Source organism: Marmota flaviventris, chromosome 4 (genome assembly GCF_047511675.1).
Source record: "Marmota flaviventris isolate mMarFla1 chromosome 4, mMarFla1.hap1, whole genome shotgun sequence".
Lineage (NCBI taxonomy): Eukaryota > Metazoa > Chordata > Mammalia > Rodentia > Sciuridae > Marmota > Marmota flaviventris.
Window position 1 is genome coordinate 144,578,321 of NC_092501.1, and position 15,379 is coordinate 144,593,699.

Here is a 15,379-nt window from a genome sequence, read left to right on the forward strand (position 1 = left end):
GCAGTGAGTTTTCATTAAACCAGACATATTTAAATCAATTCACTAGCCTTTTGTCTGAGATATGTATGTGTGTATGTGTGTGTGTGTGTGTGTGTGTACACTAAAAATGTTTTCTTTCCTATGAAGTGGTCATGAAAATAGCTAGTCTTGTCTTATTTAAAAGAACTAATTTAGCAAAATTAAAGTTTGGCAACCCTGTGTCGGTTTTTCCTTTTTTTGCTATTGCTACTGCTGCTGATGAAGTTTACCAGTGCATGAAACACAAATCTCTGGGTACCATGTCTTACATAATCCATGTAAACTCAGCTGTGTGTAAACCTCTATGCAGAACGTAGAATCAGATGTAGAGTGATCCAGAGTCAGTCAGGCCATCTTTATTACCAAGCAAAGTGTATATTAATCACCCAGCCACAGTTCCCTGGGCTGGGTAGGCATCATCCAGAGACAAAAACAAAACTCACAATCCTCCTTCACAGCAGAGTTCTAGTCACACACCGTCATATTTCATGTAAATTTGGGGTGTAAATTTCACAACCCAACCTCTTCGTGCTGTTGCAGGAGTTAAAAAAAAGGGAAGATGCAGTAAGCCAGGGGTGAGGCCTTAAGCTAGCACCCTAGAACCTTGTTATCCCTTCCTTTTTTTCTCTCTTCTTCCCTCTCATCCACCAGCACTTCAAGTTAGTATCTGAAAAGTCACAGGATGAGACACATGCTGACCAACCTTGTTTTTGTTAAAATGCATTGACTGTGACGGTTTCCTAAACCACCTAATATGGCAAAAGAAAATTTAGAAGCAAAATAGCACATCAGCAAAGCATTCTATTTCCCCACCTCTAGCCACCCTGTGCATTGTAGTTTTTGTTTTCTGTTCAAAAAGAAAAATATAAAAACACACCCAGCATGAGGGCACTGGAATCTACAAACTGCATCCAAAGAAAAGGCTATATTTTGGCTCAAGGTATCCATTTCCTCTAAACTACACAGAGAAGTTAATCAGGTACAATTAAGGGTAGGTCACAAGGACAGAGAGATTGCAGACACATGATTCACAGTGCATTAACGACAGATCCCCTAGGAAGGCTCCTTTGCAAAGGAAGTTGTCAAGCTGCAGACTTGCAAAGACACTCAGCTCCTCCTCTGAAATCCAAGGCATTCCGGTTGCACAAATGAGTGCTCCTAAATCATTAGTGAGTCACAAAATCAATACCAGGCCTGATTATATTCTTCTCTCCTGGAATTTCTACCCAAACTTAACAAGTGCCAAGGCCCACAAGAAAACTTCCCAGGACCTCTGAACAACAGTGTGTGGCAACCCCAAGGTAGTAGTACATTCGTGTTCCAAGCCATGCTACCCAAATCAGGGTTAATAGCCTTTGTCACAAGGCAAGACAAAGATACTCTTTTCTATTTACCACTTCATGAAACTTCTGGCAAATGCTTCCTTTTTACTTCCAAAAAATAGTGACCAAGACCTCCATGGACTTGATTACTAAAATTTAAATTTCTTTACAGAATCCTCCAGTGACTTCAGGAAGTTCCCAAAGAGGTATCCCAGATGCCTAGAATGATCTGTGAGTTCCACTTCCATGTTATCGCACTGTCTCTTTCTTCCTCCTCTCCATCAACCTCAGGGGGAACTTCTGGTGACACGGCCCTCCTGGTCCTGCCCATAACGACTCTGGGGCCCAACTCCTGTTGTTCTGAGGCTTCTAATATTCAGGCTGGGAGATCTCAGGATTTCACCAAGAAGCACAGATAGCAGCTTCTCTATATGCTGTTGCAAATGCCAGAGGCACATCAGCATCCCTGAATGGTCCTGTGGAGTTGGGCTGTCATTCTTGGCCTATAACCTCAACAAGTCTGCTATGACAGAAATTTATCGAAACCAGTGCAGGGAGCCAGCCAGTGCCTATCATTCTTTCTGTCCTTTGAATGGAAACTCTGGGCCCCAGTGCATCCAGAGGAGGGCTTTTGATAATATTGAAATGACATTATGGGGAAAGAACTTGAAAAAAGTGGATTTTTAAGGTACTTTAGTCCATTTGAGCTTCTATGATTAAATGTCAGAGACTGGGTATCTTATAAACAACAGAAATTTATTTCTCAGAGTTTTGGAGGCTGTAAAGTCTGAGATCAAGGTACTAGCAAGTTTGGTGTCTGGTGAACTCCTGCTTCCTGATTCATAGACTGTTCACTTTCTGCTTTAATCTCAAATGGTGAAAGGGTCCTGGCATATGACTGTCTGGCTTTGGGGGCAGGTATATAACCTCACTATGTAACCTCCTTTACCTATGAATAAGATGCCCCTCACAAGACTGTGGTGAGCATTAAGATAGAATGTACTTCTATGGGCTCAGCAGTTGAGTGCTTGCCTAGTATGTGTGGGGTTCCGGGTTCACTCTTGAGCACCACATAAAAATAAATAAATAAAATAAAGGTATCGTGTTCAACTACAACTAAAAATAAATAAATGTACTAATTTATGTATATATAAAATATTATATTTAATATATAAAGAACTTATATAATATGTTAGAACTCGCACAGTGAGTTCTTAATAAATATTGGACTCCACTGTTAGCAATCAGAGACCTGGCCCTGTCTGTCATGAGTGAGGTAGTTAAAGTTGCAAGGGTTCTTGAAAACCCAGGTCTCCTTGACTCACTATGGAAGATGGTATTGGATTCCTATTGCTGCTCTAACAAGTTATCACAAGCTTTGTTGCTTAAAACAGTACAAATTATTGATTTTGATTAACATGATTACAATAATGTTCTTTAGTGTTTATTCAAATGAGTTGAAAACTTACATCCACACAAAAACCTCAACACTGAGGTTTGGTTAATTGGAAAAGGAACTCTGGTATGTCAAGATATGGAACATTATTCAGGAACAAAAATAAATGAGACACCAATGTACCAAAAAGATATGGAAGAACCTTAGATGCATATCTCCAAGTGAAAGAAGTCAGTCTGAAAAGTCAGTTGGAACATGGTTCCAACTATATGACATTTTTGAAAAGATAACATTATGCAGACTGAAAAAAAAATAATCAGTGGTTGCCAGGGATTGAAGAAGAGGGAGGAACAGGTGGAGCACAGGGGATTTTTAGGGCAGGAAAACTATTCTGTATGACACTATGATGATGGAAACCTGTTATTACTTATTTATCAAAACTCAAGGAGTGTACAACATCAAAAACAAATGGCAATATAAACTATGAACATTAGTTAATAATAATGTATTGATTTTTTAAAAATCACAAATTAATTGTGGAGTTTAGAAGCCTAGCTTGTCTGACAGACCCATATTTCTTGTGAAAACACCAGGGAAGAAGCCGTCTCCTTGTTCTTCCCAGATTTCAAAGGGCACCTATGTCCTTTGGCTCCTGGGACCCTTCCTCTGTCTCCAAAGTCAGCAGCACAGCATCTTCAAATCTCATTGTCTTTCTCCTTCTGATTTGGTCCTCCATCTCCTCCCACTGGCTTGAATCCTTCTGCTCTCCCATCTCAAGAGTTTTAATAACTTCTGCACAGTCTGTTTTGCCATATGAGATAACAGTTAAGGTATTGGATTTTGGGTGTAGACATCTTTGGAGGCCATGTGTCCAACCGGCCACAAGGACAATTGACAGTTGGAGGAGCTGAGGAAAAGCCAGAGTGGGAGGTGCAGGGAGGAAAGTCAGGTGCATGTGCACCTAAGGGCGATCAGAGCTGTCCCTTCTCACTGCCTGCATCTTAATGCATCCAAATCAGACTAGTGAGCAGCTCAAGGTCTAAATAAAATTAGAAACTACTGCTCCATGCAATCATGTGAATAAAACATTTCCAAAAGTAGCATCTGGAAGTGCTGCCACCTCACAAAATTCCCAAATAGATTCATTAAAATTATTAGGGCTGGGGTTGTAACTCAGTAGGAGAACACATGCTTAGCACACATGAAGTTTGTGTCCCCTCCCCAGGACCAAACACACACGTGAGCATGCACACATGCACACATGTGTAAAGTAACAAGATTTCCTTTCTCTTTGAGCATACAAGAAATTTTACTTTTTAATTTAGTTGTAGGCTCCAGTTTCTCTGTAATAAATATGTATTACTTTATAGTCAGAACAAGATATTTATTTTTTAAGTAATATAATTTTAAAACATAAAATGTAGATAGAAATGAAACAAAGTTAGTGCTGACAATGGATCTCTCCTGTCTCACATAGGATCTTAGACTGGATATTCATCTTTATGTGATGTTTATGTCTCTTCTTCCTATTCTTCCTATTCCATGAAATACATTCTTTTTTTTCTATTAAATTGGAAAGTTTAGTGGGAAATTCAAAAGGAAAAAGGACAGGTATGTTTTGATTTCCACAGGCCCCTCACTTTCCTTAAATAGAAACTAGGTTTTGTTTAAACAGAAAATTCACTATTAAATTATCCTTTTGATTAATCCGTTCTTAGAAATAGTATTTCATAGAAATACTTGTATATTTGCATCACATGACATATACCAGAATGTTCATCATGGTTTTATCAACAATAGCCAAACCAGAGAACAACTGTTGATCAACAACAGATGGATTAAAACCAAACCAAACCAAAACCAAAACCTAACAAATCCTGTAGAATATTTTCTATGGTCTAAATTTGTGTCTCTTAAAATTCACATGTTGAAACTTGATCCTCAATGTTAGTATTGAAAGGTGGGACCTGGGGGAGGTGATTAATTAATCTCCATGAATGGTATTAGCAATCTTATAGAAGAAGGCATGATTGATGAGTAATAGCCCCTTGCCAGACAATGAATCTTCTGGTGTCTTGATCTTGGACTTCTCAACATCCAAAACTGTGAGCAATAAATTTCTGATGCTTACAAATTACCTAGTCTAAGGTATTTTGTTATAGCAGCACAAAGACAAATTTAATATAATAGAATACTACAAGAATCAGAAATAAGAAAAAAGAATAACCTACTGCTCCATGCAGCAAATGAATACATCTTACAGACATAATGTGGAGTGAAAGAATCCAGACACAAAAGTATGAACACCACCCAATTCCATTTATATAAAGTCTCTAAACAGGCAAACCTAAGCTATTATGTTAGAATTCAGACTAGTGACTGCCTTTCAACAGATAATAACTGGAAGGGGGCAAGAGGAAGGCTTTTGGATGCTAGGAATGTTTTTTTGTTTGTTTGTTTGTTTGTTTGAGAAAAAGAAAAAGGAAGGTTTATTACTTTTTTAGCAAAGGAGAAACACAGGGGACTCCTGTTCCAGAGGATATGATTCTGCCACTGATCAGGAACAGGGGGCTTTTAAAGAGGTGACTCAAAGGCTACATTCCATGTGTTCTCTGTCTGGAGTTGTAATTCACTTGTTAATTTGGGAGATAGTCATTTCTGAGATCTTTTGATACCATCACCAAAGTCTGGATTACTTTGTTTCTCTGGTGGGTATATGCTCAAGGACAGATAAATCTGCCTACGATGGGGAAGAAAAGTAATCCTGTTTCCCTTGAGATTGGGGCGGGGGAGAGATTAAGAAGGAGCAGGGAGAGAGGAAGAGAAAGAAACATGTCCCGTTTTAAAAATAAGTCACAGTAGCATGCCAGCAAAGACTACATTCAAAGCATAAAGTGGACCACTGTTATATTTCTCCACTGTCAATTTCTACATTCCATTTCTATGGAAAAATTAGAGACAATATCTCCAAGCTGCTTCCTGCTGAAAGAGGGCAAATTTGGGGGAAGTAACCCTTGTTCTCTATCAGTTGGGGTGTGGACAGTTAAGAGTACTCAGCATCAGGGCAATTCAGACAACAATAAACAAGATAGAAAAGCATTACTTTTTTGTAAACAATTAGCACAAAAGCAATTACTATTTCAGCCACTCTCTGAAAACCATGAAGACAGTAAGTCATAATCATATTAGTGGCAAACAGGTCAAGTTTATCAATGTAGGAGGTTAGGAATAGGTCTATGAGATCAGACACAAATTAACTCAGGACAAACTTGTGACTCTAGAGTTCTTTATGATCATTATTATTAGGTGCTCCCACTCAGGAAACCTTCCTCTGTAGCCTCCAGCTTTACTTACTTTAAGTAGGGTTGACACAAGTGTACATCTTAAGTTACATTTAAAAAAATTAAAACAATGTTTTTCCTTTTAAATGTCCACATAGGCTATTCTCTCCTGCCAGCTGTTAGGACCAAGTTGGTCAAAACTGACCTTGTTCCTATCTACTCTTAATAGTCTGCTGAGATTCCTCAGAGATCACTCTTGGGGACATGTGTGAAGCCTCTTGGCTCCTTTAGCTTTCCTTTACTAGTGGTGTCATTTGCCAAGATGGGTCAGGATCTGCTTCTCTTGGAAGCATCAGGGACATTTCCCTCTTCAATGACCCTCCTTTTGCAGAATGTGTACTGGTTGACTTCCTGTTCTCTAAGGTCCTCTCAATCTCCCTGATTGACAGATTGTGTGAGTCACCCTAGTTGAAGAGCCCAAAAGGGGTCTCATCATTCTCTGGGTCCTGCCTGACTTTAGAGGTCAAAGGCAAAAATGTTGGCTGCTGTGTCCTTGGCCCTTTTGCTTCCTTGACTTTGGTTTCTAGGTTTTTGGTTTTAAACCCCCAGCAGGCCAGTTTCACCAGTCTTGAAGTGGGAGTAACAGGTTATAACTTCAATATCTATAATTTAACAGTTACCCTTTCATTTAACTAGGGTCATTATTAGTCAACATTATATACTATGATGGCTTATTATCTCAAGTTAACTGAACTTGTTTTATTAGAAGCAGCACCTTTGCAAAACATTAACAGGAAATAGTTATAGAGTTTACAAGGAACAAAACAAAATGAAATTAATGGAGCAAAAAATTCAACCTGCCGAATAGCTATAAACCAAGAAAAGTTATTTTTATAATCTTAAACCTTTACTTAGTTATATATTATATCCCCTTCCTATTTTGAGACCACAGTAATATTTACAACAAAATTTGATCTCTGAACACAACTCTAAATTAGCTCAAATCTAGCCTATTTTGAAGCTATTCCAACATGGAGTAAGATAGGAGGCAGAGTCTTATCTTGGACAAGGCGGAACTTTTGACAAATAACACAATACAACATTACATCTAAAACATGAATCAAACAAAGGCTAAAAGAACTTTTAACTTTTTTTTTGTGGAAAAAGTAGCAAAATGCTTCCATGTTTTACAATGTCAACTTAAAACAGATCAAGCTCTCCCTATTTACCTTCCAAAAACACATTTAAATTCCAATTCCAGTGTGAAGAGAAACTCAAAATTGTATATATAACTTATTGACAGTAGGTTACTTTATTCAGTTATAAAACATCAAATGACATGAATAAATGCAAAGGGAATTTGTTATTTCTATAGAAATTTGAGACCATTGCTACAGATAATTTTAGTCTGGAGAACATCAACTTGGCAAAGTACTTCTTTAAGCTTTACATTTAACTAAGTTTAACTTTTAAAGTACAATTTAGAATCCATAGTGTATATTAACAATAATCATAGTTCTGCCTGGGTTAGCAAAAATCAAAGGATAGCTTTAAATGTCTCATACATTTAGGAAACAATTTTAATGATCAGAATGTGGCCCTTCTATGTCAGATACAATGTATAAAAGGGAACATTTATTGGTTATCCTGCTAGTAAACTTACATAAACTTTCATTTTATAAACTTTTACATAACACTTCATAACACTTAGACAAGGCTTAGACAGATACAGTTCTCAGATGTATACATATATTTAGGGTGTCAACTATATTGTTATAACCTAAATAACAGTTACAATTGTTTAACCAGTTACAAAGTAATCATTTAAGACTTTTAAATAAGTACAAACCCTAATTCCTTTAAGTCTTAGTTCCCCCCAAGTAATAAAACCTAATAGATACAAGAAAATTATCTTGATAAATAAGAGAGGATGAATGTTTCAGAATTTGCTTCGTATCAGTACTTTAAATTTCAATAACTTTGACTGATAACTATAGCCAATTTAATCCCCAATCCAAACTTTTTTAGATTTACTTTCAGCAAATCTTCTGTGACATACTTAGACAATCACAACTTGTTTACATCCTTAGTTTTGTCCTGTTTCATCTTAGACTTTTAGTACAAGAATATTACTTTACCAGTCAAAATACTTTCCATCCAAAAACATTTCTTTTACTTTCTAATTTTCCATACTAAAATATTTCCATATCTATAAATTTCTTGTATTTTTTTGTAGTTTCAGACCCTTTCTTAAATTCGTATTCTGAAACAGTCCTTATGAATATTGTCTGTGCATGTAATTTACACAACAAATTTCATCTCAGGATAGGGATTAGATAATCTGGCAAATACAAAATCTGTGTCTTAATCTTTTCTCTTTGAAGTGGTATTCAAGGGGTTGGAACACAGGATATTTTTGAGCCTGCCCTGTCTGCCTTATCACTATCACAATGCCATCAACTTAAGTAAGTTACCCACAGTCAATGGTACCCAGTCTTCTTTTGTGCCTTTTTCTTATACTAGGCATATTGGTTTGCAAAGGAGGAGGCCCTTTCTGTTCTTTTCTTTAGGTTTCTTGGAAGATCCCTTTGCAAAGACTGCCTGCAAAACACAGGTTGACCTTAGTTTCTGTCTTTTTCTTTTCTGGGTGCAGTTTTTTATCCTACCAGTCTCCCCAGGCATTTAATTTGATGGGATACTGTTACAGCAAGAACTGCTTTGCCCCATTGATGAATATCCCCTGGCCAAATGGAGTGTCCTATCAGATCTTAAAAGGGAAAACTATTCTTGCCCCCAGGTCATAAACTGACAGTTCTGGAACTTACTGACACTTCCTTTGTGGCCAGCACCTCTACCCTTCACGGGCAAAAGAGACTGGAAGGCAGGGCAGAGGCCAGATTTTTTTTCCCCCAATTTAGGGCTAGTGTCTCCAGTGAGAGGATCTGTGGCTGCCTGGGGCCAGGCTGAGAAACAGTGCTGGGCGTGCCAGCACTGGGTTTAAAAGATTTAAATCTTTTTAATCATTTCTTCTGGTGTCCTGCTGTCCTTTCACACCAGAGGAAGTACCTTTTGGCAGCTTCAACTTAGTTCCTGATGGATCAGATCCCTTAACATGCAACTGCATAAATGCCTGTATATATGTAATTTTTTTCATATACTTTACCCATGACAGACCAACTTCAATGTCAAGATTGTAATTCAGAAAAACTATTCAAAGGCCAGATTGGGTTAGAGTAAACCGTCTTTCTCTTAGACAGGATTACACCTATAGGTGGCCAATTCAGCCAAGATCTCTCTGCTTAAGAGACTGCTGGTAAGATCAAGGCAGCCTGGCCCATGTCTTGAATGGTCAGAAACATCATCATCATCATCATCATCATCATAGAAAGAAAAAGAAAAAGAAAAAGAAAAAAAGCCACACAGATGATAGAGGATCATGGAAATGAGGACTAAGAAATGGGAACCTTTAAACAGACAGACCTGAACATACAAATTCCTTCCACTTACTTTACCTTTGACAGACCAACTCCAACTGCAATATTGTATAATAACCCAGAAAGCTACTCAAAAGTCAGATTGTTATAGTAAAACATCTCAGACAGGCTTATACCTGTAGGTGGCCCATCAACATACCTTACCTCTGACAGACCAACTCCAATTGCAAGATTGTATAAAAAAGAAACACACAGAGAGACAACCATAAATGAGCCCCAAACCATGGCCAACATACAGGGACCTTTAAATTGACCAGTCAAGATCTTTCCCAAGAGACTACCTATAGGATCAATGCAGTATTGGCCATGTCTTAAAAGGGGTGGTAATAGATACAAAACAAACAAAACCACAGACAGACAACCAGAGGGAATTCCCAAACCCAAGGCCATGAGAACCTAGAACAGATCAGAAAGGAGTCAGTATCCCTGGGTTCTTGAGTCCTGCTTAATCATGACTCCTTCACCAGTGGTGCTGCAGATGTCCCCACAAAGAGGAACCAGATGTTCTCGTGAAGAGGAATCAGATGTGTGGAATCAAGGGGCTCGGCGTACACACTGGGGGACTTATCAAATGGCCAAGGGTGTCATGACTTCATTGAGTTCAGTTTCTTTTTCTCAAAGTGGACCATGGTGGAGCATCCTGTACTGTTCAGGGAGAGAAGACAGGAGTTCCCCGAAGCAAAAGGAGCTTCGGCAGCTGCTGGGACGGTCCCTCAGTCCCTCCTTTACTCACAGGAATAGCTCCTCTGGTCTGACCCAAGGCAAACTCACCTAACTCTCCTGCAGTTGGCTCTCAACAAGTTTGCCAATACCGTGCATGCTCAGCATGGAAGTGGGGTTCCTTGGACAGCCATCAGCCGTGCCTGCCCCAAACAAGCTACAGCAGGAGCTGCTCTCGGGCCCCATCTGGGGTGCCAAATTTGTTGCTTAAAGCTCAGTCCTTGTCCCTGATGCCAATCCAATAATGAGGACACGGTTTTGAGAAAAGGGAAAAAGACAATTTATTGTTTTGCTAGCAAAGAAGAAACACAGGGGACTCCTGTCCAGAGGCTATGATTCTACGAATGTTCTATTTCTCAGGAAGTGGTTACATGTGTATATTTATCTGGGAAAATCTTCATCCTACTGTACATTTGCAAAATTTGCACTCTTCTATAAGTCATTTATAAATTTACTATATGATGAAGAAGTAAATTAAACTTTAATTTGGGATCATGTATTATTGTCAGGTGTGATCTATACCCTTGGATGAAGACTACAGCATGAGCAATCCTGGTTCAAAGAGTGCAGCAATTAATCAAATCTATACAAAATGACTAGTAATAATTAACACAAGCAAGAAAAAAGCTGACTGGTATAATTTTAGCATAGGTAGCATACACTGTTCCATACTGCTTCTGTTTATTTCTTGTTTCCATTAAAAATCTGGGATGCCCTCATATTTACAAATTCAGGAGGGCCTGCAGTTTTATGATATGGCAAAGATGTTATTAATGATTAAGACATACAAAGAAACTTTCTCACACAAAACAAGAACTGTTAGTATAGGTTGTGAAATTAGCACACTATACAGGAAGGTTTACAACCTCTTGCTGAAGTTACCAAACAAGTGAAAAAAAAATTGTTGAAAAGGCATCACATACTGAGGACATCTGCTATAGTGTTCCATGATGGGCAGTGACTAAACTGAGAAGACAGCTCTGCAGACAACTCCTTTATGCATCTCATTACTGAAGGCTGTGTAAGACATCTGGATCTGCCCACCCGGTTCCAGGCTACAGAGGACACACTGGATTTTGCCTACCTGAGATCCCAACTCACTTTTTCCTCTGGAAAAAAAATGCTCATTTGGTGAAGTTCAAATGGGGAATTGTGTCAGTCAGCTTTTCATCACTATAACAAAATACCTGAGATAATTAACTCAAGAGAGAAAAGATTTATTTTGGCTAAGAGTTTTGGAGGTTCAGTCCAAGATCTTCTGACTCTATTGTTTTGGGCCTGAGGCAAAGAAACAGCACATCATGGCAGAAGCACGTGGTGGAGAAAAATTGCTTACATCATGATCCAGGGAGCCAAGATAACAAGGAAGGGGCTGGAGTCCCATAAGTCCCTTCAAGAGCACACCATCCCACGATGACCTAAGGACATCCCATTACGCCCCACCTTCTAAAGATTCCACCACCTCCCAAGAACACCACCTTGGGAGCCAAACCTTTGACACATGGACCTTTGAGGAACGTTCAACACCCAACCTATAGCAGACTTCCATCACAGGACTCTATACACTACCCTAGCCTGGGATCTATTTCATCCCATTGGCCACAGTGGTTGGCTAGTAGCTGGGCACATAGCATAGCTCATGCCGGGGTTCTTCCTTGAATTCCACTCCACAAGTAAGGAAGATGGTCTCAAATGCAAGCCTGGGGCTGCCTAGGGCCACTTTTCATGGATTCATGGAGGAAACCGACCTGATATAGAAAAGTATGAGGGCTTCAGACCTAGAGACAAAAACAAGCAGAAATAAATCAGGGAGGAACTGACCACCAGGTGCAGGGCACCTGCTTCTTGTAGATTCTCCTTCCTCCTCATGAGTCACTCTGGATCTTTCTCAGTCATGGCAGAGAAGAAAAGGTCTTTTTTCATAAGTAGTTTGAATTGGATTTCTGCTCCTTGGCAACAAAAGATTTAACAAACACACCAATAAACATGGAATCAGGAGTATAGTAAAAGTTACAAGTAATCATTTGAGGGGAAGGGCTAAGGCCACAGAGCAGTCACTACAGCTGATGTTGGCCACCTGGAGGAGCTGGGCATCCTCACTCTCTTAGCTGCCAGTTCATGGGCTCCGCCATGTGACAGTATCCAAGCCCAAGTGTATGTTTCCTCAGTTCCTTCCTTTATCTCTCCCCAGGTTTTACTGCAAAAATTCATAAGCCTCTGCCATCTACCTCAATACCTGTTTTTCTTCCCCAGCCCTCACTGCTTTTATCTTATTTCCCAGACACAGTAAAGAGTAACTTCCACTCCTGAAATCTCTGTGAGGTCAGAACCCATCTCAGTGTTATTGACTGTTATGAGTGTCCACCTTGCCCTATGTATCCGCTTTTCCTGAACTCTACTGCCAATGTGAGCCTTCTAAAATCTTAGCACTAAGTGGAACCGTATGCTGTTGAAACTGCTATGTATATGTTAAACTTGTTCATTTTTTGTTGCTTTATTCTAAAATTTATTTATTTATCACATGAAAATTGAGAGGCAGTTATACATCTCTTCAATATAGCATTTGTTGCCTGGTATTATTATAGATGTGTGTGTGTGTGTGTGTGTGTGTGTGTCTGTGTGTGTGTACACCAGACCTTTCATGCCTGTGAGCACAGAGATCATGTCTTACTGCATTTGTATACCCACCTTTTAGCACAAAGCTGTTCTGTTGAACAGATGTCTGATATCTAGCTACCATGCAAAAGTGACTCTTAACACTCCATAGAACCTTTCTTTTTAGAGGATCCAGGGACCAATAGCATTAGCATCCCTGGGAAAGAGGGTTGCAAATGCAAAATCTGGCCCTCACTTCTGAATTACTGATTTGTAAACCAGGTGTTGTGTATGAAAAACAAAGTTTGAGAAGTGCTGTCTTAGGGAATAGAAGACCCAGAAAGAGTCTGTGGAGGGATATGGTGAGACAAACCACAAAACAAAAGCCTGAATGATCCAAAGCGGATTTGTAAAGGTGGAAATTTCAGACCATTTTGGAGGAAGTGGGAGGTCTTAGATGGCTTGGAACAGATGTGTCAAATTGAGGAGGAGCCACACAACTGCAGCAGTGTGTAGCTGTGGGTGGGAAAGAGAGAAATGGCTGGATTCAGGAAGTGCAACTGGGGAGGAAAAGCTGATAGACTGGGGTGCAAGTAAAGCTGCAACAACTTTGGAGTCAGAAACTGACTGACAGGAGAAGGAAAGAGAAGGCAGGGAGAATCCAGGAAGTTGAGACTGAGTCTGCTGGATTGCAGTAGAAATGACAGTAAGCAGGAGGGGGAGGCAGATGAGTCCTGGGATTATGCCTCTGTAGGAAAGATTTCCAGGATCCCAGGACCTGCACACCATCTGTATTCACACAGAATATTATGCCTTTTCTTTCTCACATCTTTAAACTGGGAGACCATATTTAAATTTAAGAGCTATGAGATGCTGTTTGTTGTTGTTTTAATCTAGAGGAGACGTGGGCTCTTAAAATTAGACAGCTACTATTAGGTCCTTAATCTTAGAATTGATTGATGTGGTGAAGTGAAAACAATAAATTAACAGTGCCACTGCAGCACCTAAATGAATCTGGTTTTGGCCAGCATCCACAGGAAGCTTCTGCAAAAATGAGTTTTTGTAAATCATTTACATTTGAAAGCACAGCTCAAGGAGCACATAATAAGTGCAATTCGGAAATAATAATGATGATCCATATAGCAGCAGCATATATCCAGTTAAGCATATGTTCCCTGGGAACAATAACAATAAACAAGGTCCAGAACACAACTAAGGAAAAGGACCCCTTTACAATGTGGATAACTACAATTCTAAAAGAGCTCCCTGATTTTTGCTGTTTCAAGGATCTGCCTCCCTAACATGGAAACTCTGCACCCCTTGTGCTGATCCTGAATACAACATCACCCTAAGCAATTCTTTCGGCCATAACTATAGCAGTTTAAGGAGCTGAAAAGTCGGGACCCTGGAGGGTAGGACTCTCCAGGGAAACCACAGGAACGAAATAGGTCACGGGGTTCTCAAGAAGCGCTCTCTCCCCCGTCCCGCAGGGGCGCAGGCCCTGAGCCGCCAGCCGGGGTGGGGTGCGGGGCGCAGCAGGCGGGCAGGGTGACCATGCATTTCTCAGCTTGCTGTCTGTGTGCGCCCTACGCCCTGGGCAGCCCTCGCCTGCCCGCGCCCCCGCGTAGCCCAGACTTGTGAGGGCGCGCGCGGCCTCCCGGGGCTCCCGCGGGCGGGCGCGCACGAGGCGGGGGCCGGGGCGCGCGCGCGCGGTGAGCGTGCGGCAGGGCGGGCGTTGTAGGGAGAGCTGGGCTCCAGAGCCGAGCCCGCCGCTCACCTGCCGCCGTGCAGTTCACCTGCTGTGGAGCGCGAGCCCCGCGCCCTTCTGGCCCACTCCGGAGCGGGGCCACCGCCCCTCGCCGCTGCGGGCACCAGCGCCGACATGCCACACGAGTAGCCCGCGCTCTTTGGAAGCACCAGAGGACACCCCTCAATCTGGGCGTGCCAAGGTGACCCCCTCGATGACCCCCCGCCCCTGCGGGCCGTCCGTACCCGCGCCCTGTCTGTCACTCTCGCGTCCGCCGCGCTCCCCCGCCGCGAGGGGAGCAGCGGCAATGCATGGGCATCCGTCTGTCTGTCTGTCTCAGCACCTCCATTGCGTACACCTGCCTTTTGTGGTCCTCCCCGACTGCCCCGTGCACACGGCGGGGAGTCTGGGACCCCCTCTTTGTTCTGGTGGGGGTGTGTGTTTGAGGGTGTGCACGCGCGCGAGGGATGATTTTGGAAGGTGGGAGTTCGAGGCCATTTAAACATTCCATTGAGGATGGCGGTCCCCGACTCGAGACTTGCGGCTGCCGCGTGGTGTTTTGAGCAGCTGCCCAGATGTGAAACAGTTGTTCATTTTCAGCATGCAAGATGTGATTCTCAAATGTGCATTCCCAGCGCTTTGGCGAACAGACCGCTGCGAGTCCGTGTGTGCCCACATCGCTCACGCTCGTGTTTTGAAGTCCTACCCTGTGTTTTCCCCAATGCCAAACGGCATTTTTGTTGTGGGGTTTAATCCACGGAGACTTTGGCTTTTGTTTTTAAAGTCACCAGTGTACAGTTCCCAAA